The sequence below is a fragment of the Mytilus californianus genome, unplaced genomic scaffold (assembly GCF_021869535.1).
Source record: "Mytilus californianus isolate M0D057914Y unplaced genomic scaffold, xbMytCali1.0.p SCAF_3, whole genome shotgun sequence".
NCBI classification, from domain to species: Eukaryota; Metazoa; Mollusca; class Bivalvia; order Mytilida; family Mytilidae; genus Mytilus; species Mytilus californianus.
Window position 1 is genome coordinate 69670770 of NW_026262679.1, and position 26505 is coordinate 69697274.

At 41.7% G+C, this 26505-nt stretch overlaps 1 long non-coding RNA gene across 1 annotated transcript in view; it reads left to right on the plus strand.

Moving 5' to 3' along the window:
* Positions 1–451: 451 nt before the first annotated feature.
* Positions 452–26505, plus strand: part of LOC127734980 (uncharacterized) — a 78596-nt gene continuing 52542 nt past the window's right edge. Inside the window, exon 1 of the long non-coding RNA XR_007997903.1 lies at positions 452–934. This is a non-coding gene — a long non-coding RNA (uncharacterized LOC127734980). The remainder of the gene's footprint in view (positions 935–26505) is intronic.

Sequence of the window (26505 nt, forward strand, 5' to 3'; positions counted from 1 at the left end):
ATATGAAGATGATTCACCTGTTTAAATGCGATATATATTAGAAATGAAATAAATGTGAATACAGTGGATATAGTCGAATCTAGTGATAAAGTGAAAAATAAAAGTAAAATATTCTAAAAAATTCATAATGTGAGAATAACAATTTTGAATGTGATATTGGAAATAATCATTATAAAATTCTGGATCTTATATTGTTTAATTGGGACATATATCATGGGAAATGCAATAAAAACCGAATAATGTGGATATAGAAAAATCAAGTGATATAGTGAAAAATAAACAAAAAAATATGTAAATTTAAGTGAGGATAATTATTTTGAAAGTGATATTGGAAATTATCAAAAATCACAAATTTCTGGATATAATATAAAGACTCAGCACCTGTTTAATTGGGATATATATCAGTAAACAGAATACTGTGGATATAGAAAAAAATCTAGCGATACAGTGAAAAATGTAAGAAAATATTCTAAAAAGTTAATAAAATTAGGAAAAAATTTTAAAATCATTTCAAATAGTGAAACTGGAATACTGGATGGGATATCAAATATAAGTGTCAATAAATAAAAGTTTATTCATAATTATTTTTACCTTCACTATGCATAAACACTTTGTACAAGGCTCATGTCAATAAGAATGGAACAAATGTCTAAATGAAGAAATGCACACATTTGTTCTGGTGTTTATTAATACTGGAAAATTGCGGAAATTATGAAATAATTAAGATTTCCACAAGAGTAAAAAAAATATTTTGAGTTATCTCCCATTAGAAAAGGCCAAAGAGATAAAGAGGTCTTTTCAACAAAATAAAGGAAATCCAAGCACTCATAGTATTTGGCTATTAAAACATTAAGAGGAAATGTAGTGCATTATATGACCACTGTGTATCATCACCACCGGATATAGGAAGCGGTGGAAAACAATGTGAAGTCAGGTAAGGTCAAATTCTTCTTATTTTCATTATATTCTACATTTTGCTGACAAGTAAAGTTTTTTTGATAGTGATTATATATAATGTAGCTACTATTTAGTGCTGATTATGATCCTTAATTGTCGATCTCTCTCTTCAAATTGTCAGAATCAGATATGGTGGTTATTTAATAGTCATGACAGTGCTACAACTGTACAATTACAAATATGGGATGTAACATATGGTCCATGAACACAGTTATTGTCCTTTGATTTTCGTTGTCCACGAATATAGTCCCTAGTGTGGACAATGTGCTACTTGCAATTTTGTTTTATACCCTTTCCAAATTTATTTCTTCATGTTTTATGCCTCAAATAGCAAGTAGGGGGATGAAATTACAGCGTAAAAAAATTTGGGTCATGAATTTTAAAGTAAAGTAGTGATTTGGTCCAGCTAAAAAAGGTTAAAAATAAGTATTTCGGAAGCTGTCAAAAGAATTCAAGACCACCCTTAACATAAAATTGTCCATATTTTGAGTTAAGAGCTGATGAAGTTTTCTATAATTTTGATATAATTTGTCCCAAAAGTAGTACACCACACTGTAAAAATATTATTGAGAATAAGCACAGGTGGGATATTTTTAATTTTCATTTATTGTCTAAAAGAAATGCACTACGAAATAACTGTGTTCTCGGGCCTAAGAGATGAAATCAGTAAATATAGAATCTGTACTTTGGCAACTTCCCTGAATGATTTAATGGTGCCAATTTGTCAAATAGCATGAAACTAAAGGATTTAAACTTTTATTTGATAGAAATTCTGCAAAAATGTCCCATTTTGGCATTATATTGTCAAAATAAGCATTTCAAAGCCTTTTCAATTTTTATGCATAAGTGGCATTCTGACTTTCTATCTGACACTGGTTTTCATGTGTCAATATTTGTGTTTCTAGGCTTTAATCAAGTTGTATTATTCATTTGTGAACTCTGAATCTAGAGAAAAGTAGATTATCGCAGACAAAATGTGTTGTGTGAATGGTCCTCGTCTAACGGCCTGTTTGAAGCAAGTAAAATGTGGGTCAGGTACTCTGTAAGAAAAACAAAAAGTATATATTAGTTTCATGTTGACAACACAGATGGTGGAGGGCACTTCAAGTAAGAAAAAATACTTATCTCTTGGTGTTCTGCATCTGTGCCTTTGTCTTGGTCCGTCGCATCGACATTCGGGTCAGGTACTCTGAAAAGAAAAACAAAAAGCATATATTAGTTTCATGTTGACAAGACAGATGGTGGGGGGCACTTCAAGTCAGAAAAAATACTTATCTCTTGGTGTTCTTGCATCTGTGCCTTTGTCTTGGTTCCGTGGCGTCCACATCCAGGTCAGGTACTCTGAAAGAAAAAACAAAAAGCATATATTAGTTTCATGTTGACAAGACAGATGGTGGGGGGCACTTCAAGTCAGAAAAAATACTTATCTCTTGGTGTCCTTGCATCTGTGCCTTTGCCTTGGTTCCGTGGCGTCCACATCCGGGTCAGGTACTCTGAAAAGAAAAACAAAAAGCATATATTAGTTTCATGTTGACAAGACAGATGGTGGGGGGCACTTCAAGTCAGAAAAAATACTTATCTCTTGGTGTCCTTGCATCTGTGCCTTTGCCTTGGTTCCGTGGCGTCCACATCCGGGTCAGGTACTCTGAAAAGAAAAACAAAAAGCATATATTAGTTTCATGTTGACAAGACAGATGGTGGGGGGCACTTCAAGTCAGAAAAAATACTTATCTCTTGGTGTCCTTGCATCTGTGCCTTTGCCTTGGTTCCGTGGCGTCCACATCCGGGTCAGGTACTCTGAAAAGAAAAACAAAAAGCATATATTAGTTTCATGTTGACAAGACAGATGGTGGGGGGCACTACAAGTCAGAAAAAATACTTATCTCTTGGTGTCCTTGCATCTGTGCCTCTGCCTTGGTTCCGTGGCGTCCACATCCGGGTCAGGTACTCTGAAAAGAAAAACAAAAAGCATATATTAGTTTCATGTTGACAAGACAGATGGTGGGGGGCACTTCAAGTCAGAAAAAATACTTATCTCTTGGTGTCCTTGCATCTGTGCCTCTGCCTTGGTTCCGTGGCGTCCACATCCGGGTCAGGTACTCTGAAAAGAAAAACAAAAAGCATATATTAGTTTCATGTTGACAAGACAGATGGTGGGGGGCACTTCAAGTCAGAAAAAATACTTATCTCTTGGTGTCCTTGCATCTGTGCCTCTGCCTTGGTTCCGTGGCGTCCACATCTGGGTCAGGTACTCTGAAAAGAAAAACAAAAAGCATATATTAGTTTCATGTTGACAAGACAGATGGTGGGGGGCACTTCAAGTCAGAAAAAATACTTATCTCTTGGTGTCCTTGCATCTGTGCCTTTGCCTTGGTTCCGTGGCATCCACATCCGGGTCAGGTACTCTGAAAAGAAAAACAAAAAGCATATATTAGTTTCATGTTGACAAGACAGATGGTGGGGGGCACTTCAAGTCAGAAAAAATACTTATCTCTTGGTGTCCTTGCATCTGTGCCTCTGCCTTGTTTCCGTGGCGTCCACATCCGGGTCAGGTACTCTGAAAAGAAAAACAAAAAGCATATATTAGTTTCATGTTGACAAGACAGATGGTGGGGGGCACTTCAAGTCAGAAAAAATACTTATCTCTTGGTGTCCTTGCATCTGTGCCTCTGCCTTGGTTCCCTGGCGTCCACATCCGGGTCAGGTACTCTGAAAAGAAAAACAAAAAGCATATATTAGTTTCATGTTGACAAGACAGATGGTGGGGGGCACTTCAAGTCAGAAAAAATACTTATCTCTTGGTGTCCTTGCATCTGTGCCTTTGCCTTGGTTCCGTGGCGTCCACATCCGGGTCAGGTACTCTGAAAAGAAAAACAAAAAGCATATATTAGTTTCATGTTGACAAGACAGATGGTAGGGGGCACTTCAAGTCAGAAAAAAATACTTATCTCTTGGTGTCCTTGCATCTGTGCCTTTGCCTTGGTTCCGTGGCGTCCACATCCGGGTCAGGTACTCTGAAAAGAAAAACAAAAAGCATATATTAGTTTCATGTTGACAAGACAGATGGTGGGGGGCACTTCAAGTCAGAAAAAATACTTATCTCTTGGTGTCCTTGCATCTGTGCCTTTGCCTTGGTTCCGTGGCGTCCACATCCGGGTCAGGAACTCTGAAAAGAAAAACAAAAAGCATATATTAGTTTCATGTTGATAAGACAGATGGTGGGGGGCACTTCAAGTCAGAAAAAATACTTATCTCTTGGTGTCCTTGCATCTGTGCCTTTGCCTTGGTTCCGTGGCGTCCACATCCGGGTCAGGTACTCTGAAAAGAAAAACAAAAAGCATATATTAGTTTCATGTTGACAAGACAGATGGTGGGGGGCACTTCAAGTCAGAAAAAATACTTATCTCTTGGTGTCCTTGCATCTGTGCCTTTGCCTTGGTTCCGTGGCGTCCACATCCGGGTCAGGTACTCTGAAAAGAAAAACAAAAAGCATATATTAGTTTCATGTTGACAAGACAGATGGTGGGGGGCACTTCAAGTCAGAAAAAATACTTATCTCTTGGTGTCCTTGCATCTGTGCCTTTGCCTTGGTTCCGTGGCGTCCACATCAGGGTCAGGTACTCTGAAAAGAAAAACAAAAAGCATATATTAGTTTCATGTTGACAAGACAGATGGTGGGGGGCACTACAAGTCAGAAAAAATACTTATCTCATGGTGTCCATGCATCTGTGCCTCTGCCTTGGTTCCGTGGCATCCACATCCGGGTCAGGTACTCTGAAAAGAAAAACAAAAAGCATATATTAGTTTCATGTTGACAAGACAGATGGTGGGGGGCACTTCAAGTCAGAAAAAATACTTATCTCTTGGTGTCCTTGCATCTGTGCCTTTGCCTTGGTTCCGTGGCGTCCACATCCGGGTCAGGTACTCTGAAAAGAAAAACAAAAAGCATATATTAGTTTCATGTTGACAAGACAGATGGTAGGGGGCACTTCAAGTCAGAAAAAATACTTATCTCTTGGTGTCCTTGCATCTGTGCCTTTGCCTTGGTTCCGTGGCGTCCACATCAGGGTCAGGTACTCTGAAAAGAAAAACAAAAAGCATATATTAGTTTCATGTTGACAAGACAGATGGTGGGGGGCACTTCAAGTCAGAAAAAATACTTATCTCTTGGTGTCCTTGCATCTGTGCCTTTGCCTTGGTTCCGTGGCGTCCACATCCGGATCAGGAACTCTGAAAAGAAAAACAAAAAGCATATATTAGTTTCATGTTGACAAGACAGATGGTGGGGGGCACTTCAAGTCAGAAAAAATACTTATCTCTTGGTGTCCTTGCATCTGTGCCTTTGCCTTGGTTCCGTGGCGTCCACATCCGGGTCAGGTACTCTGAAAAGAAAAACAAAAAGCATATATTAGTTTCATGTTGACAAGACAGATGGTGGGGGGCACTTCAAGTCAGAAAAAATACTTATCTCTTGGTGTCCTTGCATCTGTGCCTTTGCCTTGGTTCCGTGGCGTCCACATCCGGGTCAGGTACTCTGAAAAGAAAAACAAAAAGCATATATTAGTTTCATGTTGATAAGACAGATGGTGGGGGGCACTTCAAGTCAGAAAAAATACTTATCTCTTGGTGTCCTTGCATCTGTGCCTTTGCCTTGGTTCCGTGGCGTCCACATCTGGGTCAGGTACTCTGAAAAGAAAAACAAAAAGCATATATTAGTTTCATGTTGACAAGACAGATGGTGGGGGGCACTTCAAGTCAGAAAAAATACTTATCTCTTGGTGTCCTTGCATCTGTGCCTTTGCCTTGGTTCCGTGGCGTCCACATCCGGGTCAGGTACTTTGAAAAGAAAAACAAAAAGCATATATTAGTTTCATGTTGACAAGACAGATGGTGGGGGGCACTTCAAGTCAGAAAAAATACTTATCTCTTGGTGTCCTTGCATCTGTGCCTTTGCCTTGGTTCCGTGGCGTCCACATCAGGGTCAGGAACTCTGAAAAGAAAAACAAAAAGCATATATTAGTTTCATGTTGATAAGACAGATGGTGGGGGGCACTTCAAGTCAGAAAAAATACTTATCTCTTGGTGTCCTTGCATCTGTGCCTTTGCCATGGTTCCGTGGCGTCCACATCCGGGTCAGGTACTCTGAAAAGAAAAACAAAAAGCATATATTAGTTTCATGTTGACAAGACAGATGGTGGGGGGCACTTCAAGTCAGAAAAAATACTTATCTCTTGGTGTCTTTGCATCTGTGCCTTTGCCTTGGTTCCGTGGCGTCCATATCCGGGTCAGGTACTCTGAAAAGAAAAACAAAAAGCATATATTAGTTTCATGTTGACAAGACAGATGGTGGGGGGCACTACAAGTCAGAAAAAATACTTATCTCTTGGTGTCCATGCATCTGTGCCTCTGCCTTGGTTCCGTGGCGTCCACATCCGGGTCAGGTACTCTGAAAAGAAAAACAAAAAGCATATATTAGTTTCATGTTGACAAGACAGATGGTGGGGGGCACTTCAAGTCAGAAAAAATACTTATCTCTTGGTGTCTTTGCATCTGTGCCTCTGCCTTGGTTCTGTGGCGTCCACATCCGGGTCAGGTACTCTGAAAAGAAAACCAAAAAGCATATATTAGTTTCATGTTGACAAGACAGATGGTGGGGGGCACTTCAGTCAGAAAAAATACTTATCTCTTGGTGTCCTTGCATCTGTGCCTCTGCCTTGGTGCTGTGGCGTCCACATCCGGGTCAGGTACTCTGAAAAGAAAAACATAAAGCATATATTAGTTTAATGTTGACAAGACAGATGGTGGGTGGCACTTCAAGTCAGAAAAAATACTTATCTCTTGGTGTCCTTGCATCTGTGCCTTTGCCTTGGTTCCGTGGCGTCCACATCCGGGTCAGGTACTCTGAAAAGAAAAACAAAAAGCATATATTAGTTTCATGTTGACAAGACAGATGGTGGGGGGCACTTCAAGTCAGAAAAAATACTTATCTCTAGGTGTCCTTGCATCTGTGCCTCTGCCTTGGTTCCGTGGCGTCCACATCCGGGTCAGGTACTCTGAAAAGAAAAACAAAAAGCATATATTAGTTTCATGTTGACAAGACAGATGGTGGGGGGCACTTCAAGTCAGAAAAAATACTTATCTCTTGGTGTCCTTGCATCTGTGCCTTTGCCTTGGTTCCGTGGCGTCCACATCCGGGTCAGGAACTCTGAAAAGAAAAACAAAAAGCATATATTAGTTTCATGTTGATAAGACAGATGGTGGGGGGCACTTCAAGTCAGAAAAAATACTTATCTCTTGGTGTCCTTGCATCTGTGCCTTTGCCTTGGTTCCGTGGCGTCCACATCCGGGTCAGGTACTCTGAAAAGAAAAACAAAAAGCATATATTAGTTTCATGTTGACAAGACAGATGGTGGGGGGCACTTCAAGTCAGAAAAAATACTTATCTCTTGGTGTCCTTGCATCTGTGCCTTTGCCTTGGTTCCGTGGCGTCCACATCAGGGTCAGGTACTCTGAAAAGAAAAACAAAAAGCATATATTAGTTTCATGTTGACAAGACAGATGGTGGGGGGCACTACAAGTCAGAAAAAATACTTATCTCATGGTGTCCATGCATCTGTGCCTCTGCCTTGGTTCCGTGGCATCCACATCCGGGTCAGGTACTCTGAAAAGAAAAACAAAAAGCATATATTAGTTTCATGTTGACAAGACAGATGGTGGGGGGCACTTCAAGTCAGAAAAAATACTTATCTCTTGGTGTCCTTGCATCTGTGCCTTTGCCTTGGTTCCGTGGCGTCCACATCCGGGTCAGGTACTCTGAAAAGAAAAACAAAAAGCATATATTAGTTTCATGTTGACAAGACAGATGGTAGGGGGCACTTCAAGTCAGAAAAAATACTTATCTCTTGGTGTCCTTGCATCTGTGCCTTTGCCTTGGTTCCGTGGCGTCCACATCCGGGTCAGGTACTCTGAAAAGAAAAACAAAAAGCATATATTAGTTTCATGTTGACAAGACAGATGGTGGGGGGCACTTCAAGTCAGAAAAAATACTTATCTCTTGGTGTCCTTGCATCTGTGCCTTTGCCTTGGTTCCGTGGCGTCCACATCCGGATCAGGAACTCTGAAAAGAAAAACAAAAAGCATATATTAGTTTCATGTTGATAAGACAGATGGTGGGGGGCACTTCAAGTCAGAAAAAATACTTATCTCTTGGTGTCCTTGCATCTGTGCCTTTGCCTTGGTTCCGTGGCGTCCACATCCGGGTCAGGTACTCTGAAAAGAAAAACAAAAAGCATATATTAGTTTCATGTTGACAAGACAGATGGTGGGGGGCACTTCAAGTCAGAAAAAATACTTATCTCTTGGTGTCCTTGCATCTGTGCCTTTGCCTTGGTTCCGTGGCGTCCACATCAGGGTCAGGTACTCTGAAAAGAAAAACAAAAAGCATATATTAGTTTCATGTTGACAAGACAGATGGTGGGGGGCACTACAAGTCAGAAAAAATACTTATCTCATGGTGTCCATGCATCTGTGCCTCTGCCTTGGTTCCGTGGCATCCACATCCGGGTCAGGTACTCTGAAAAGAAAAACAAAAAGCATATATTAGTTTCATGTTGACAAGACAGATGGTGGGGGGCACTTCAAGTCAGAAAAAATACTTATCTCTTGGTGTCCTTGCATCTGTGCCTTTGCCTTGGTTCCGTGGCGTCCACATCCGGGTCAGGTACTCTGAAAAGAAAAACAAAAAGCATATATTAGTTTCATGTTGACAAGACAGATGGTAGGGGGCACTTCAAGTCAGAAAAAATACTTATCTCTTGGTGTCCTTGCATCTGTGCCTTTGCCTTGGTTCCGTGGCGTCCACATCAGGGTCAGGTACTCTGAAAAGAAAAACAAAAAGCATATATTAGTTTCATGTTGACAAGACAGATGGTGGGGGGCACTTCAAGTCAGAAAAAATACTTATCTCTTGGTGTCCTTGCATCTGTGCATTTGCCTTGGTTCCGTGGCGTCCACATCCGGATCAGGAACTCTGAAAAGAAAAACAAAAAGCATATATTAGTTTCATGTTGACAAGACAGATGGTGGGGGGCACTTCAAGTCAGAAAAAATACTTATCTCTTGGTGTCCTTGCATCTGTGCCTTTGCCTTGGTTCCGTGGCGTCCACATCCGGGTCAGGTACTCTGAAAAGAAAAACAAAAAGCATATATTAGTTTCATGTTGACAAGACAGATGGTGGGGGGCACTTCAAGTCAGAAAAAATACTTATCTCTTGGTGTCCTTGCATCTGTGCCTTTGCCTTGGTTCCGTGGCGTCCACATCCGGGTCAGGTACTCTGAAAAGAAAAACAAAAAGCATATATTAGTTTCATGTTGATAAGACAGATGGTGGGGGGCACTTCAAGTCAGAAAAAATACTTATCTCTTGGTGTCCTTGCATCTGTGCCTTTGCCTTGGTTCCGTGGCGTCCACATCCGGGTCAGGTACTCTGAAAAGAAAAACAAAAAGCATATATTAGTTTCATGTTGACAAGACAGATGGTGGGGGGCACTTCAAGTCAGAAAAAATACTTATCTCTTGGTGTCCTTGCATCTGTGCCTTTGCCTTGGTTCCGTGGCGTCCACATCCGGGTCAGGTACTTTGAAAAGAAAAACAAAAAGCATATATTAGTTTCATGTTGACAAGACAGATGGTGGGGGGCACTTCAAGTCAGAAAAAATACTTATCTCTTGGTGTCCTTGCATCTGTGCCTTTGCCTTGGTTCCGTGGCGTCCACATCAGGGTCAGGAACTCTGAAAAGAAAAACAAAAAGCATATATTAGTTTCATGTTGATAAGACAGATGGTGGGGGGCACTTCAAGTCAGAAAAAATACTTATCTCTTGGTGTCCTTGCATCTGTGCCTTTGCCATGGTTCCGTGGCGTCCACATCCGGGTCAGGTACTCTGAAAAGAAAAACAAAAAGCATATATTAGTTTCATGTTGACAAGACAGATGGTGGGGGGCACTTCAAGTCAGAAAAAATACTTATCTCTTGGTGTCTTTGCATCTGTGCCTTTGCCTTGGTTCCGTGGCGTCCACATCCGGGTCAGGTACTCTGAAAAGAAAAACAAAAAGCATATATTAGTTTCATGTTGACAAGACAGATGGTGGGGGGCACTACAAGTCAGAAAAAATACTTATCTCTTGGTGTCCATGCATCTGTGCCTCTGCCTTGGTTCCGTGGCGTCCACATCCGGGTCAGGTACTCTGAAAAGAAAAACAAAAAGCATATATTAGTTTCATGTTGACAAGACAGATGGTGGGGGGCACTTCAAGTCAGAAAAAATACTTATCTCTTGGTGTCCTTGCATCTGTGCCTTTGCCTTGGTTCCGTGGCGTCCACATCCGGGTCAGGTACTCTGAAAAGAAAAACAAAAAGCATATATTAGTTTCATGTTGATAAGACAGATGGTGGGGGGCACTTCAAGTCAGAAAAAATACTTATCTCTTGGTGTCCTTGCATCTGTGCCTTTGCCTTGGTTCCGTGGCGTCCACATCCGGGTCAGGTACTCTGAAAAGAAAAACAAAAAGCATATATTAGTTTCATGTTGACAAGACAGATGGTGGGGGGCACTTCAAGTCAGAAAAAATACTTATCTCTTGGTGTCCTTGCATCTGTGCCTTTGCCTTGGTTCCGTGGCGTCCACATCCGGGTCAGGTACTTTGAAAAGAAAAACAAAAAGCATATATTAGTTTCATGTTGACAAGACAGATGGTGGGGGGCACTTCAAGTCAGAAAAAATACTTATCTCTTGGTGTCCTTGCATCTGTGCCTTTGCCTTGGTTCCGTGGCGTCCACATCAGGGTCAGGAACTCTGAAAAGAAAAACAAAAAGCATATATTAGTTTCATGTTGATAAGACAGATGGTGGGGGGCACTTCAAGTCAGAAAAAATACTTATCTCTTGGTGTCCTTGCATCTGTGCCTTTGCCATGGTTCCGTGGCGTCCACATCCGGGTCAGGTACTCTGAAAAGAAAAACAAAAAGCATATATTAGTTTCATGTTGACAAGACAGATGGTGGGGGGCACTTCAAGTCAGAAAAAATACTTATCTCTTGGTGTCTTTGCATCTGTGCCTTTGCCTTGGTTCCGTGGCGTCCACATCCGGGTCAGGTACTCTGAAAAGAAAAACAAAAAGCATATATTAGTTTCATGTTGACAAGACAGATGGTGGGGGGCACTACAAGTCAGAAAAAATACTTATCTCTTGGTGTCCATGCATCTGTGCCTCTGCCTTGGTTCCGTGGCGTCCACATCCGGGTCAGGTACTCTGAAAAGAAAAACAAAAAGCATATATTAGTTTCATGTTGACAAGACAGATGGTGGGGGGCACTTCAGTCAGAAAAAATACTTATCTCTTGGTGTCCTTGCATCTGTGCCTCTGCCTTGGTGCTGTGGCGTCCACATCCGGGTCAGGTACTCTGAAAAGAAAAACATAAAGCATATATTAGTTTAATGTTGACAAGACAGATGGTGGGTGGCACTTCAAGTCAGAAAAAATACTTATCTCTTGGTGTCCTTGCATCTGTGCCTTTGCCTTGGTTCCGTGGCGTCCACATCCGGGTCAGGTACTCTGAAAAGAAAAACAAAAAGCATATATTAGTTTCATGTTGACAAGACAGATGGTGGGGGGCACTTCAAGTCAGAAAAAATACTTATCTCTAGGTGTCCTTGCATCTGTGCCTCTGCCTTGGTTCCGTGGCGTCCACATCCGGGTCAGGTACTCTGAAAAGAAAAACAAAAAGCATATATTAGTTTCATGTTGACAAGACAGATGGTGGGGGGCACTTCAAGTCAGAAAAAATACTTATCTCTTGGTGTCCTTGCATCTGTGCCTTTGCCTTGGTTCCGTGGCGTCCACATCCGGGTCAGGAACTCTGAAAAGAAAAACAAAAAGCATATATTAGTTTCATGTTGATAAGACAGATGGTGGGGGGCACTTCAAGTCAGAAAAAATACTTATCTCTTGGTGTCCTTGCATCTGTGCCTTTGCCTTGGTTCCGTGGCGTCCACATCCGGGTCAGGTACTCTGAAAAGAAAAACAAAAAGCATATATTAGTTTCATGTTGACAAGACAGATGGTGGGGGGCACTTCAAGTCAGAAAAAATACTTATCTCTTGGTGTCCTTGCATCTGTGCCTTTGCCTTGGTTCCGTGGCGTCCACATCAGGGTCAGGTACTCTGAAAAGAAAAACAAAAAGCATATATTAGTTTCATGTTGACAAGACAGATGGTGGGGGGCACTACAAGTCAGAAAAAATACTTATCTCATGGTGTCCATGCATCTGTGCCTCTGCCTTGGTTCCGTGGCATCCACATCCGGGTCAGGTACTCTGAAAAGAAAAACAAAAAGCATATATTAGTTTCATGTTGACAAGACAGATGGTGGGGGGCACTTCAAGTCAGAAAAAATACTTATCTCTTGGTGTCCTTGCATCTGTGCCTTTGCCTTGGTTCCGTGGCGTCCACATCCGGGTCAGGTACTCTGAAAAGAAAAACAAAAAGCATATATTAGTTTCATGTTGACAAGACAGATGGTAGGGGGCACTTCAAGTCAGAAAAAATACTTATCTCTTGGTGTCCTTGCATCTGTGCCTTTGCCTTGGTTCCGTGGCGTCCACATCCGGGTCAGGTACTCTGAAAAGAAAAACAAAAAGCATATATTAGTTTCATGTTGACAAGACAGATGGTGGGGGGCACTTCAAGTCAGAAAAAATACTTATCTCTTGGTGTCCTTGCATCTGTGCCTTTGCCTTGGTTCCGTGGCGTCCACATCCGGATCAGGAACTCTGAAAAGAAAAACAAAAAGCATATATTAGTTTCATGTTGATAAGACAGATGGTGGGGGGCACTTCAAGTCAGAAAAAATACTTATCTCTTGGTGTCCTTGCATCTGTGCCTTTGCCTTGGTTCCGTGGCGTCCACATCCGGGTCAGGTACTCTGAAAAGAAAAACAAAAAGCATATATTAGTTTCATGTTGACAAGACAGATGGTGGGGGGCACTTCAAGTCAGAAAAAATACTTATCTCTTGGTGTCCTTGCATCTGTGCCTTTGCCTTGGTTCCGTGGCGTCCACATCCGGGTCAGGTACTCTGAAAAGAAAAACAAAAAGCATATATTAGTTTCATGTTGACAAGACAGATGGTAGGGGGCACTTCAAGTCAGAAAAAATACTTATCTCTTGGTGTCCTTGCATCTGTGCCTTTGCCTTGGTTCCGTGGCGTCCACATCCGGGTCAGGTACTCTGAAAAGAAAAACAAAAAGCATATATTAGTTTCATGTTGACAAGACAGATGGTGGGGGGCACTTCAAGTCAGAAAAAATACTTATCTCTTGGTGTCCTTGCATCTGTGCCTTTGCCTTGGTTCCGTGGCGTCCACATCCGGATCAGGAACTCTGAAAAGAAAAACAAAAAGCATATATTAGTTTCATGTTGATAAGACAGATGGTGGGGGGCACTTCAAGTCAGAAAAAATACTTATCTCTTGGTGTCCTTGCATCTGTGCCTTTGCCTTGGTTCCGTGGCGTCCACATCCGGGTCAGGTACTCTGAAAAGAAAAACAAAAAGCATATATTAGTTTCATGTTGACAAGACAGATGGTGGGGGGCACTTCAAGTCAGAAAAAATACTTATCTCTTGGTGTCCTTGCATCTGTGCCTTTGCCTTGGTTCCGTGGCGTCCACATCCGGGTCAGGTACTCTGAAAAGAAAAACAAAAAGCATATATTAGTTTCATGTTGACAAGACAGATGGTGGGGGGCACTTCAAGTCAGAAAAAATACTTATCTCTTGGTGTCCTTGCATCTGTGCCTTTGCCTTGGTTCCGTGGCGTCCACATCCGGGTCAGGAACTCTGAAAAGAAAAACAAAAAGCATATATTAGTTTCATGTTGATAAGACAGATGGTGGGGGGCACTTCAAGTCAGAAAAAATACTTATCTCTTGGTGTCCTTGCATCTGTGCCTTTGCCATGGTTCCGTGGCGTCCACATCCGGGTCAGGTACTCTGAAAAGAAAAACAAAAAGCATATATTAGTTTCATGTTGACAAGACAGATGGTGGGGGGCACTTCAAGTCAGAAAAAATACTTATCTCTTGGTGTCTTTGCATCTGTGCCTTTGCCTTGGTTCCGTGGCGTCCACATCCGGGTCAGGTACTCTGAAAAGAAAAACAAAAAGCATATATTAGTTTCATGTTGACAAGACAGATGGTGGGGGGGCACTACAAGTCAGAAAAAATACTTATCTCTTGGTGTCCATGCATCTGTGCCTCTGCCTTGGTTCCGTGGCGTCCACATCCGGGTCAGGTACTCTGAAAAGAAAAACAAAAAGCATATATTAGTTTCATGTTGACAAGACAGATGGTCCGAGTACACAGTTATTTCGTAGTGCATTTCTTTTAGACAATAAATGAAAATTAAAAAAATCCCACCTGCGCTTTCTCAATAATATTTTTACAGTGTGTTGTACTACTTTTGGGACAAATTATATCAAAATTATAGAAAACTTCATCGGCTCTAACTCAAAATATGGACAATTTTATGTTAAGGGGGTCTTCAAATCTTTTGACAGCTTCCGAAGTGCTAATTTTTAACATTTTTCAGCTGGACCAAATCACTACTTTACTTTAAAATTCATGACCCAATTTTTTTTACAGTGTCATTTCACCCCCCTACTTGCTATTTGAGTCATAAAACATGGAGAAATAAATTTGGAAGGGGTATAAAAAAAAATGGCAAGTAACACACTGTCAACACTAGGGACTACATTTGTGGACAACGAAAATCAAAGGACGATAACTGTGTACTCGGACCTAATAGGGTAGAAAAAGTTGACCAATCTTAATGAAACTTGGTATGACCAAAGCTTAATAAATTATAAGACTGCCTACAAAGTTTCATGGCAATAGGACATATATTATAGACAATATGACTAATTCTATATTCAACTTTGCGTGTTAAATGTAGACGTTAAAATTGAAAAATTTCAACTATCAACATTTGGGGCTTAAAAAATTTAAATATTGCAAAAAAATACTTTTGAAATGCCTTAATATATAAAATATTATGTATTAAAAGCAATTGAGTACTCATTTGATTTATCAGACTTATCATAATTATAAAAAAGTCAAATTTATATGAGCCTGTGCCTAAAAATGGAGGTTTTCCAATGAAGGGGGGCCTTACATGAAGATGTAATATTTTCCAGCAATTTTAAATTTGTAAAGCTTTTTGGTTATAAATAATCCTTACATATATATTTAATGTACTTTAAATGGAAAGAAAACTCACAAATAACATATCATATTAGTTTAAAAGGGTCTTAGGCCAAGTAAGACTGAAAATAATTTAGGGTCAATTTAGGCCGTAGCACATATTTACATTTAAAAATGCATATTGAAGCTATAGGAAATAAATATTTGTGTCTTTTCTATCATTTCTATACTCAGGTGACATGATACAATAAATCTGAACACAAAAAGACTCTTGCATTCAACTTTTTTTGCTGACAGTATGGTCTGATACAAAGATTTTTCACTTTTTAGTGAAAAACATGCATGCAATTTTAGTCGCAACAAGCTTATATTTGAACCACTTGCTATCCTACAGAAGAAAAGAAAGATATTATGTGACATGAAACAGGTACAAAAGACATTGTTAAGTGCTTTTTATACAAATTTAGTGAGGTCTTTATTATGGACTTCAACTTTTATGTTCCAAGCTCCTCACATTTAACTTGATCCAAACAGGGCGTTAGACGAGGGTCATATATACAACACATTTTGTACATATTGTCTGAGATAATCTTCTTTTCTGTAGATTCAGAGTTCACAAATGAGTAATACAACTGGATTGAAGCATAGAAACACAAATATTGACACATAAAAACCTGTCAGATAGAAAGTCAGAATGCCACTTATGCATCAAAATTGAAAAAGCTATGAAATGCTTATTTTGACCATAATATGCCCAAATTGGTCATTTTTGCAGAAATTCTATCAAATAAAAGTTTAAATCCTTTAGTTTTATGCTATTTGACAAATTGACATCATCAAATCATTCAGGGAAGTTGCCAAAGTACAGATTCTATATTTCCTGATTTCACCTCTTAGGTCCGAGTACACAGTTATTTCGTAGTGCATTTCTTTTAGACAATAAATGAAAATTAAAAAAATCCCACCTGCGCTTTCTCAATAATATTTTTACAGTGTGTTGTACTACTTTTGGGACAAATTATATCAAAATTATAGAAAACTTCATCGGCTCTAACTCAAAATATGGACAATTTTATGTTAAGGGGGTCTTCAAATCTTTTGACAGCTTCCGAAGTGCTAATTTTTAACATTTTTCAGCTGGACCAAATCACTACTTTACTTTAAAATTCATGACCCAATTTTTTTTACAGTGTCATTTCACCCCCCTACTTGCTATTTGAGTCATAAAACATGGAGAAATAAATTTGGAAGGGGTATAAAAAAAAATGGCAAGTAACACACTGTCAACACTAGGGACTACATTTGTGGACAACGAAAATCAAAGGACGATAACTGTGTACTCGGACCAGATGGTGGGGGGCACTTCAAGTCAGAAAAAATACTTATCTCTTGGTGTCTTTGCATCTGTGCCTCTGCCTTGGTTCTGTGGTGTCCACATCCGGGTCAGGTACTCTGAAAAGAAAACCAAAAAGCATATATTAGTTTCATGTTGACAAGACAGATGGTGGGGGGCACTTCAGTCAGAAAAAATACTTATCTCTTGGTGTCCTTGCATCTGTGCCTCTGCCTTGGTTCCGTGGCGTCCACATCCGGGTCAGGTACTCTGAAAAGAAAAACATAAAGCATATATTAGTTTAATGTTGACAAGACAGATGGTGGGTGGCACTTCAAGTCAGAAAAAATACTTATCTCTTGGTGTCCTTGCATCTGTGCCTTTGCCTTGGTTCCGTGGCGTCCACATCCGGGTCAGGTACTCTGAAAAGAAAAACAAAAAGCATATATTAGTTTCATGTTGACAAGACAGATGGTGGGGGGCACTTCAAGTCAGAAAAAATACTTATCTCTAGGTGTCCTTGCATCTGTGCCTCTGCCTTGGTTCCGTGGCGTCCACATCCGGGTCAGGTACTCTGAAAAGAAAAACAAAAAGCATATATTAGTTTCATGTTGACAAGACAGATGGTGGGGGGCACTTCAAGTCAGAAAAATTACTTATCTCTTGGTGTCCTTGCATCTGTGCCTTTGCCTTGGTTCCGTGGCGTCCACATCCGGGTCAGGTACTCTGAAAAGAAAAACAAAAAGCATATATTAGTTTCATGTTGATAAGACAGATGGTGGGGGGCACTTCAAGTCAGAAAAAATACTTATCTCTTGGTGTCCTTGCATCTGTGCCTTTGCCTTGGTTCCGTGGGGTCCACATCCGGGTCAGGTACTCTGAAAAGAAAAACAAAAAGCATATATTAGTTTCATGTTGACAAGACAGATGGTGGGGGGCACTTCAAGTCAGAAAAAATACTTATCTCTTGGTGTCCTTGCATCTGTGCCTTTGCCTTGGTTCCGTGGCGTCCACATCCGGGTCAGGTACTCTGAAAAGAAAAACAAAAAGCATATATTAGTTTCATGTTGACAAGACAGATGGTGGGGGGCACTTCAAGTCAGAAAAAATACTTATCTCTTGGTGTCCTTGCATCTGTGCCTTTGCCTTGGTTCCGTGGCGTCCACATCCGGGTCAGGTACTCTGAAAAGAAAAACAAAAAGCATATATTAGTTTCATGTTGACAAGACAGATGGTGGGGGGCACTTCAAGTCAGAAAAAATACTTATCTCTTGGTGTCCTTGCATCTGTGCCTTTGCCTTGGTTCCGTGGCGTCCACATCCGGGTCAGGTACTCTGAAAAGAAAAACAAAAAGCATATATTAGTTTCATGTTGACAAGACAGATGGTGGGGGGCACTTCAAGTCAGAAAAAATACTTATCTCTTGGTGTCCTTGCATCTGTGCCTTTGCCTTGGTTCCGTGGCGTCCACATCCGGGTCAGGTACTCTGAAAAGAAAAACAAAAAGCATATATTAGTTTCATGTTGACAAGACAGATGGTGGGTGGCACTTCAAGTCAGAAAAAATACTTATCTCTTGGTGTCCTTGCATCTGTGCCTTTGCCTTGGTTCCGTGGCGTCCACATCCAGGTCAGGTACTCTGAAAAGAAAAACAAAAAGCATATATTAGTTTCATGTTGACAAGACAGATGGTGGGGGGCACTTCAAGTCAGAAAAAATACTTATCTCTTGGTGTCCTTGCATCTGTGCCTCTGCCTTGGTTCCGTGGCGTCCACATCCGGGTCAGGTACTCTGAAAAGAAAAACAAAAAGCATATATTAGTTTCATGTTGACAAGACAGATGGTGGGGGGCACTTCAAGTCAGAAAAAATACTTATCTCTTGGTGTCCTTGCATCTGTGCCTCTGCCTTGGTTCCGTGGCGTCCACATCCGGGTCAGGTACTCTGAAAAGAAAAACAAAAAGCATATATTAGTTTCATGTTGACAAGACAGATGGTGGGGGGCACTTCAAGTCAGAAAAAATACTTATCTCTTGGTGTCCTTGCATCTGTGCCTCTGCCTTGGTTCCGTGGCGTCCACATCTGGGTCAGGTACTCTGAAAAGAAAAACAAAAAGCATATATTAGTTTCATGTTGACAAGACAGATGGTGGGGGGCACTTCAAGTCAGAAAAAATACTTATCTCTTGGTGTCCTTGCATCTGTGCCTTTGCCTTGGTTCCGTGGCATCCACATCCGGGTCAGGTACTCTGAAAAGAAAAACAAAAAGCATATATTAGTTTCATGTTGACAAGACAGATGGTGGGGGGCACTTCAAGTCAGAAAAAATACTTATCTCTTGGTGTCCTTGCATCTGTGCCTTTGCCTTGGTTCCGTGGCGTCCACATCCGGGTCAGGTACTCTGAAAAGAAAACCAAAAAGCATATATTAGTTTCATGTTGACAAGACAGATGGTGGGGGGCACTTCAGTCAGAAAAAATACTTATCTCTTGGTGTCCTTGCATCTGTGCCTCTGCCTTGGTTCCGTGGCGTCCACATCCGGGTCAGGTACTCTGAAAAGAAAAACATAAAGCATATATTAGTTTAATGTTGACAAGACAGATGGTGGGTGGCACTTCAAGTCAGAAAAAATACTTATCTCTTGGTGTCCTTGCATCTGTGCCTTTGCCTTGGTTCCGTGGCGTCCACATCCGGGTCAGGTACTCTGAAAAGAAAAACAAAAAGCATATATTAGTTTCATGTTGACAAGACAGATGGTGGGGGGCACTTCAAGTCAGAAAAAATACTTATCTCTAGGTGTCCTTGCATCTGTGCCTCTGCCTTGGTTCCGTGGCGTCCACATCCGGGTCAGGTACTCTGAAAAGAAAAACAAAAAGCATATATTAGTTTCATGTTGACAAGACAGATGGTGGGGGGCACTTCAAGTCAGAAAAATTACTTATCTCTTGGTGTCCTTGCATCTGTGCCTTTGCCTTGGTTCCGTGGCGTCCACATCCGGGTCAGGTACTCTGAAAAGAAAAACAAAAAGCATATATTAGTTTCATGTTGATAAGACAGATGGTGGGGGGCACTTCAAGTCAGAAAAAATACTTATCTCTTGGTGTCCTTGCATCTGTGCCTTTGCCTTGGTTCCGTGGGGTCCACATCCGGGTCAGGTACTCTGAAAAGAAAAACAAAAAGCATATATTAGTTTCATGTTGACAAGACAGATGGTGGGGGGCACTTCAAGTCAGAAAAAATACTTATCTCTTGGTGTCCTTGCATCTGTGCCTTTGCCTTGGTTCCGTGGCGTCCACATCCGGGTCAGGTACTCTGAAAAGAAAAACAAAAAGCATATATTAGTTTCATGTTGACAAGACAGATGGTGGGGGGCACTTCAAGTCAGAAAAAATACTTATCTCTTGGTGTCCTTGCATCTGTGCCTTTGCCTTGGTTCCGTGGCGTCCACATCCGGGTCAGGTACTCTGAAAAGAAAAACAAAAAGCATATATTAGTTTCATGTTGACAAGACAGATGGTGGGGGGCACTTCAAGTCAGAAAAAATACTTATCTCTTGGTGTCCTTGCATCTGTGCCTTTGCCTTGGTTCCGTGGCGTCCACATCCGGGTCAGGTACTCTGAAAAGAAAAACAAAAAGCATATATTAGTTTCATGTTGACAAGACAGATGGTGGGGGGCACTTCAAGTCAGAAAAAATACTTATCTCTTGGTGTCCTTGCATCTGTGCCTTTGCCTTGGTTCCGTGGCGTCCACATCCGGGTCAGGTACTCTGAAAAGAAAAACAAAAAGCATATATTAGTTTCATGTTGACAAGACAGATGGTGGGTGGCACTTCAAGTCAGAAAAAATACTTATCTCTTGGTGTCCTTGCATCTGTGCCTTTGCCTTGGTTCCGTGGCGTCCACATCCAGGTCAGGTACTCTGAAAAGAAAAACAAAAAGCATATATTAGTTTCATGTTGACAAGACAGATGGTGGGGGGCACTTCAAGTCAGAAAAAATACTTATCTCTTGGTGTCCTTGCATCTGTGCCTCTGCCTTGGTTCCGTGGCGTCCACATCCGGGTCAGGTACTCTGAAAAGAAAAACAAAAAGCATATATTAGTTTCATGTTGACAAGACAGATGGTGGGGGGCACTTCAAGTCAGAAAAAATACTTATCTCTTGGTGTCCTTGCATCTGTGCCTCTGCCTTGGTTCCGTGGCGTCCACATCCGGGTCAGGTACTCTGAAAAGAAAAACAAAAAGCATATATTAGTTTCATGTTGACAAGACAGATGGTGGGGGGCACTTCAAGTCAGAAAAAATACTTATCTCTTGGTGTCCTTGCATCTGTGCCTCTGCCTTGGTTCCGTGGCGTCCACATCTGGGTCAGGTACTCTGAAAAGAAAAACAAAAAGCATATATTAGTTTCATGTTGACAAGACAGATGGTGGGGGGCACTTCAAGTCAGAAAAAATACTTATCTCTTGGTGTCCTTGCATCTGTGCCTTTGCCTTGGTTCCGTGGCATCCACATCCGGGTCAGGTACTCTGAAAAGAAAAACAAAAAGCATATATTAGTTTCATGTTGACAAGACAGATGGTGGGGGGCACTTCAAGTCAGAAAAAATACTTATCTCTTGGTGTCCTTGCATCTGTGCCTTTGCCTTGGTTCCGTGGCGTCCACATCAGGGTCAGGTACTCTGAAAAGAAAAACAAAAAGCATATATTAGTTTCATGTTGACAAGACAGATGGTGGGGGGCACTTCAAGTCAGAAAAAATACTTATCTCTTGGTGTCCTTGCATCTGTGCCTCTGCCTTGGTTCCGTGGCGTCCACATCCGGGTCAGGTACTCTGAAAAGAAAAACAAAAAGCATATATTAGTTTCATGTTGACAAGACAGATGGTGGGGGGCACTTCAAGTCAGAAAAAATACTTATCTCTTGGTGTCCTTGCATCTGTGCCTCTGCCTTGGTTCCGTGGCGTCCACATCTGGGTCAGGTACTCTGAAAAGAAAAACAAAAAGCATATATTAGTTTCATGTTGACAAGACAGATGGTGGGGGGCACTTCAAGTCAGAAAAAATACTTATCTCTTGGTGTCCTTGCATCTGTGCCTTTGCCTTGGTTCCGTGGCATCCACATCCGGGTCAGGTACTCTGAAAAGAAAAACAAAAAGCATATATTAGTTTCATGTTGACAAGACAGATGGTGGGGGGCACTTCAAGTCAGAAAAAATACTTATCTCTTGGTGTCCTTGCATCTGTGCCTCTGCCTTGGTTCCCTGGCGTCCACATCCGGGTCAGGTACTCTGAAAAGAAAAACAAAAAGCATATATTAGTTTCATGTTGACAAGACAGATGGTGGGGGGCACTTCAAGTCAGAAAAAATACTTATCTCTTGGTGTCCTTGCATCTGTGCCTCTGCCTTGGTTCCGTGGCGTCCACATCTGGGTCAGGTACTCTGAAAAGAAAAACAAAAAGCATATATTAGTTTCATGTTGACAAGACAGATGGTGGGGGGCACTTCAAGTCAGAAAAAATACTTATCTCTTGGTGTCCTTGCATCTGTGCCTTTGCCTTGGTTCCGTGGCATCCACATCCGGGTCAGGTACTCTGAAAAGAAAAACAAAAAGCATATATTAGTTTCATGTTGACAAGACAGATGGTGGGGGGCACTTCAAGTCAGAAAAAATACTTATCTCTTGGTGTCCTTGCATCTGTGCCTTTGCCTTGGTTCCGTGGCGTCCACATCAGGGTCAGGTACTCTGAAAAGAAAAACAAAAAGCATATATTAGTTTCATGTTGACAAGACAGATGGTGGTGGGCACTACAAGTCAGAAAAAATACTTATCTCTTGGTGTCCATGCATCTGTGCCTCTGCCTTGGTGCCGTGGCGTCCACATCCGGGTCAGGTACTCTGAAAAGAAAAACAAAAAGCATATATTAGTTTCATGTTGACAAGACAGATGGTGGGGGGCACTTCAAGTCAGAAAAAATACTTATCTCTTGGTGTCCTTGCATCTGTGCCTCTGCCTTGGTTCCCTGGCGTCCACATCCGGGTCAGGTACTCTGAAAAGAAAAACAAAAAGCATATATTAGTTTCATGTTGACAAGACAGATGGTGGGGGGCACTACAAGTCAGAAAAAATACTTATCTCTTGGTGTCCTTGCATCTGTGCCTCTGCCTTGGTTCCGTGGCGTCCACATCCGGGTCAGGTACTCTGAAAAGAAAAACAAAAAGCATATATTAGTTTCATGTTGACAAGACAGATGGTGGGGGGCACTTCAAGTCAGAAAAAATACTTATCTCTTGGTGTCCTTGCATCTGTGCCTCTGCCTTGGTTCCGTGGCGTCCACATCCGGGTCAGGTACTCTGAAAAGAAAAACAAAAAGCATATATTAGTTTCATGTTGACAAGACAGATGGTGGGGGGCACTTCAAGTCAGAAAAAATACTTATCTCTTGGTGTCCTTGCATCTGTGCCTCTGCCTTGGTTCCGTGGCGTCCACATCTGGGTCAGGTACTCTGAAAAGAAAAACAAAAAGCATATATTAGTTTCATGTTGACAAGACAGATGGTGGGGGGCACTTCAAGTCAGAAAAAATACTTATCTCTTGGTGTCCTTGCATCTGTGCCTTTGCCTTGGTTCCGTGGCATCCACATCCGGGTCAGGTACTCTGAAAAGAAAAACAAAAAGCATATATTAGTTTCATGTTGACAAGACAGATGGTGGGGGGCACTTCAAGTCAGAAAAAATACTTATCTCTTGGTGTCCTTGCATCTGTGCCTCTGCCTTGGTTCCCTGGCGTCCACATCCGGGTCAGGTACTCTGAAAAGAAAAACAAAACGCATATATTAGTTTCATGTTGACAAGACAGATGGTGGGGGGCACTTCAAGTCAGAAAAAATACTTATCTCTTGGTGTCCTTGCATCTGTGCCTCTGCCTTGGTTCCGTGGCGTCCACATCTGGGTCAGGTACTCTGAAAAGAAAAACAAAAAGCATATATTAGTTTCATGTTGACAAGACAGATGGTGGGGGGCACTTCAAGTCAGAAAAAATACTTATCTCTTGGTGTCCTTGCATCTGTGCCTCTGCCTTGGTTCTGTGGCGTCCACATCCGGGTCAGGTACTCTGAAAAGAAAAACAAAAAGCATATATTAGTTTCATGTTGACAAGACAGATGGTGGGGGGCACTTCAAGTCAGAAAAAATACTTATCTCTTGGTGTCCTTGCATCTGTGCCTCTGCCTTGGTTCTGTGGCGTCCACATCCGGGTCAGGTACTCTGAAAAGAAAAACAAAAAGCATATATTAGTTTCATGTTGACAAGACAGATGGTGGGGGGCACTTCAAGTCAGAAAAAATACTTATCTCTTGGTGTCCTTGCATCTGTGCCTCTGCCTTGGTTCCCTGGCGTCCACATCCGGGTCAGGTACTCTGAAAAGAAAAACAAAAAGCATATATTAGTTTCATGTTGACAAGACAGATGGTGGGGGGCACTTCAAGTCAGAAAAAATACTTATCTCTTGGTGTCCTTGCATCTGTGCCTCTGCCTTGGTTCCGTGGCGTCCACATCTGGGTCAGGTACTCTGAAAAGAAAAACAAAAAGCATATATTAGTTTCATGTTGACAAGACAGATGGTGGGGGGCACTTCAAGTCAGAAAAAATACTTATCTCTTGGTGTCCTTGCATCTGTGCCTTTGCCTTGGTTCCGTGGCATCCACATCCGGGTCAGGTACTCTGAAAAGAAAAACAAAAAGCATATATTAGTTTCATGTTGACAAGACAGATGGTGGGGGGCACTTCAAGTCAGAAAAAATACTTATCTCTTGGTGTCCTTGCATCTGTGCCTTTGCCTTGGTTCCGTGGCGTCCACATCAGGGTCAGGTACTCTGAAAAGAAAAACAAAAAGCATATATTAGTTTCATGTTGACAAGACAGATGGTGGGGGGCACTACAAGTCAGAAAAAATACTTATCTCTTGGTGTCCATGCATCTGTGCCTCTGCCTTGGTGCCGTGGCGTCCACATCCGGGTCAGGTACTCTGAAAAGAAAAACAAAAAGCATATATTAGTTTCATGTTGACAAGACAGATGGTGGGGGGCACTTCAAGTCAGAAAAAATACTTATCTCTTGGTGTCCTTGCATCTGTGCCTCTGCCTTGGTTCCCTGGCGTCCACATCCGGGTCAGGTACTCTGAAAAGAAAAACAAAAAGCATATATTAGTTTCATGTTGACAAGACAGATGGTGGGGGGCACTTCAAGTCAGAAAAAATACTTATCTCTTGGTGTCCTTGCATCTGTGCCTTTGCCTTGGTTCCGTGGCGTCCACATCCGGGTCAGGTACTCTGAAAAGAAAAACAAAAAGCATATATTAGTTTCATGTTGACAAGACAGATGGTAGGGGGCACTTCAAGTCAGAAAAAATACTTATCTCTTGGTGTCCTTGCATCTGTGCCTTGGCCTTGGTTCCGTGGCGTCCACATCCGGTTCAGGTTCTCTGAAAAGAAAAACAAAAAGCATATATTAGTTTCATGTTGACAAGACAGATGGTGGGGGGCACTTCAAGTCAGAAAAAATACTTATCTCTTGGTGTCCTTGCATCTGTGCCTCTGCCTTGGTTCCGTGGCGTCCACATCCGGGTCAGGTACTCTGAAAAGAAAAACAAAGAGGATATATTAGTTTCATGTTGACAAGACAGATGGTGGGGGGCACTTCAAGTCAGAAAAAATACTTATCTCTTGGTGTCCTTGCATCTGTGCCTCTGCCTTGGTTTCGTGGCATCCACATCCGGGTCAGGTACTCTGAAAAGAAAAACAAAAAGCATATATTAGTTTCATGTTGACAAGACAGATGGTGGGGGGCACTTCAAGTCAGAAAAATTACTTATCTCTTGGTGTCCTTGCATCTGTGCCTTTGCCTTGGTTCCGTGGCGTCCACATCCGGGTCAGGTACTCTGAAAAGAAAAACAAAAAGCATATATTAGTTTCATGTTGACAAGACAGATGGTGGGGGGCACTTCAAGTCAGAAAAAATACTTATCTCTTGGTGTCCTTGCATCTGTGCCTTTGCCTTGGTTCCGTGGCGTCCACATCCGGGTCAGGAACTCTGAAAAGAAAAACAAAAAGCATATGTTAGTTTCATGTTGATAAGACAGATGGTGGGGGGCACTTCAAGTCAGAAAAAATACTTATCTCTTGGTGTCCTTGCATCTGTGCCTTTGCCTTGGTTCCGTGGCGTCCACATCCGGGTCAGGTACTCTGAAAAGAAAAACAAAAAGCATATATTAGTTTCATGTTGACAAGACAGATGGTGGGGGGCACTTCAAGTCAGAAAAAATACTTATCTCTTGGTGTCCTTGCATCTGTGCCTTTGCCTTGGTTCCGTGGCGTCCACATCCGGGTCAGGTACTCTGAAAAGAAAAACAAAAAGCATATATTAGTTTCATGTTGACAAGACAGATGGTGGGGGGCACTTCAAGTCAGAAAAAATACTTATCTCTTGGTGTCCTTGCATCTGTGCCTTTGCCTTGGTTCCGTGGCGTCCACATCCGGGTCAGGTACTCTGAAAAGAAAAACAAAAAGCATATATTAGTTTCATGTTGACAAGACAGATGGTGGGGGGCACTTCAAGTCAGAAAAAATACTTATCTCTTGGTGTCCTTGCATCTGTGCCTTTGCCTTGGTTCCGTGGCGTCCACATCCGGGTCAGGTACTCTGAAAAGAAAAACAAAAAGCATATATTAGTTTCATGTTGACAAGACAGATGGTGGGGGGCACTTCAAGTCAGAAAAAATACTTATCTCTTGGTGTCCTTGCATCTGTGCCTCTGCCTTGGTTCTGTGGCGTCCACATCCGGGTCAGGTACTCTGAAAAGAAAAACAAAAAGCATATATTAGTTTCATGTTGACAAGACAGATGTTTGGGGGCACTTCAAGTTAGAAAAAATACTTATCTCTTGGTGTCCTTGCATCTGTGCCTTTGCCT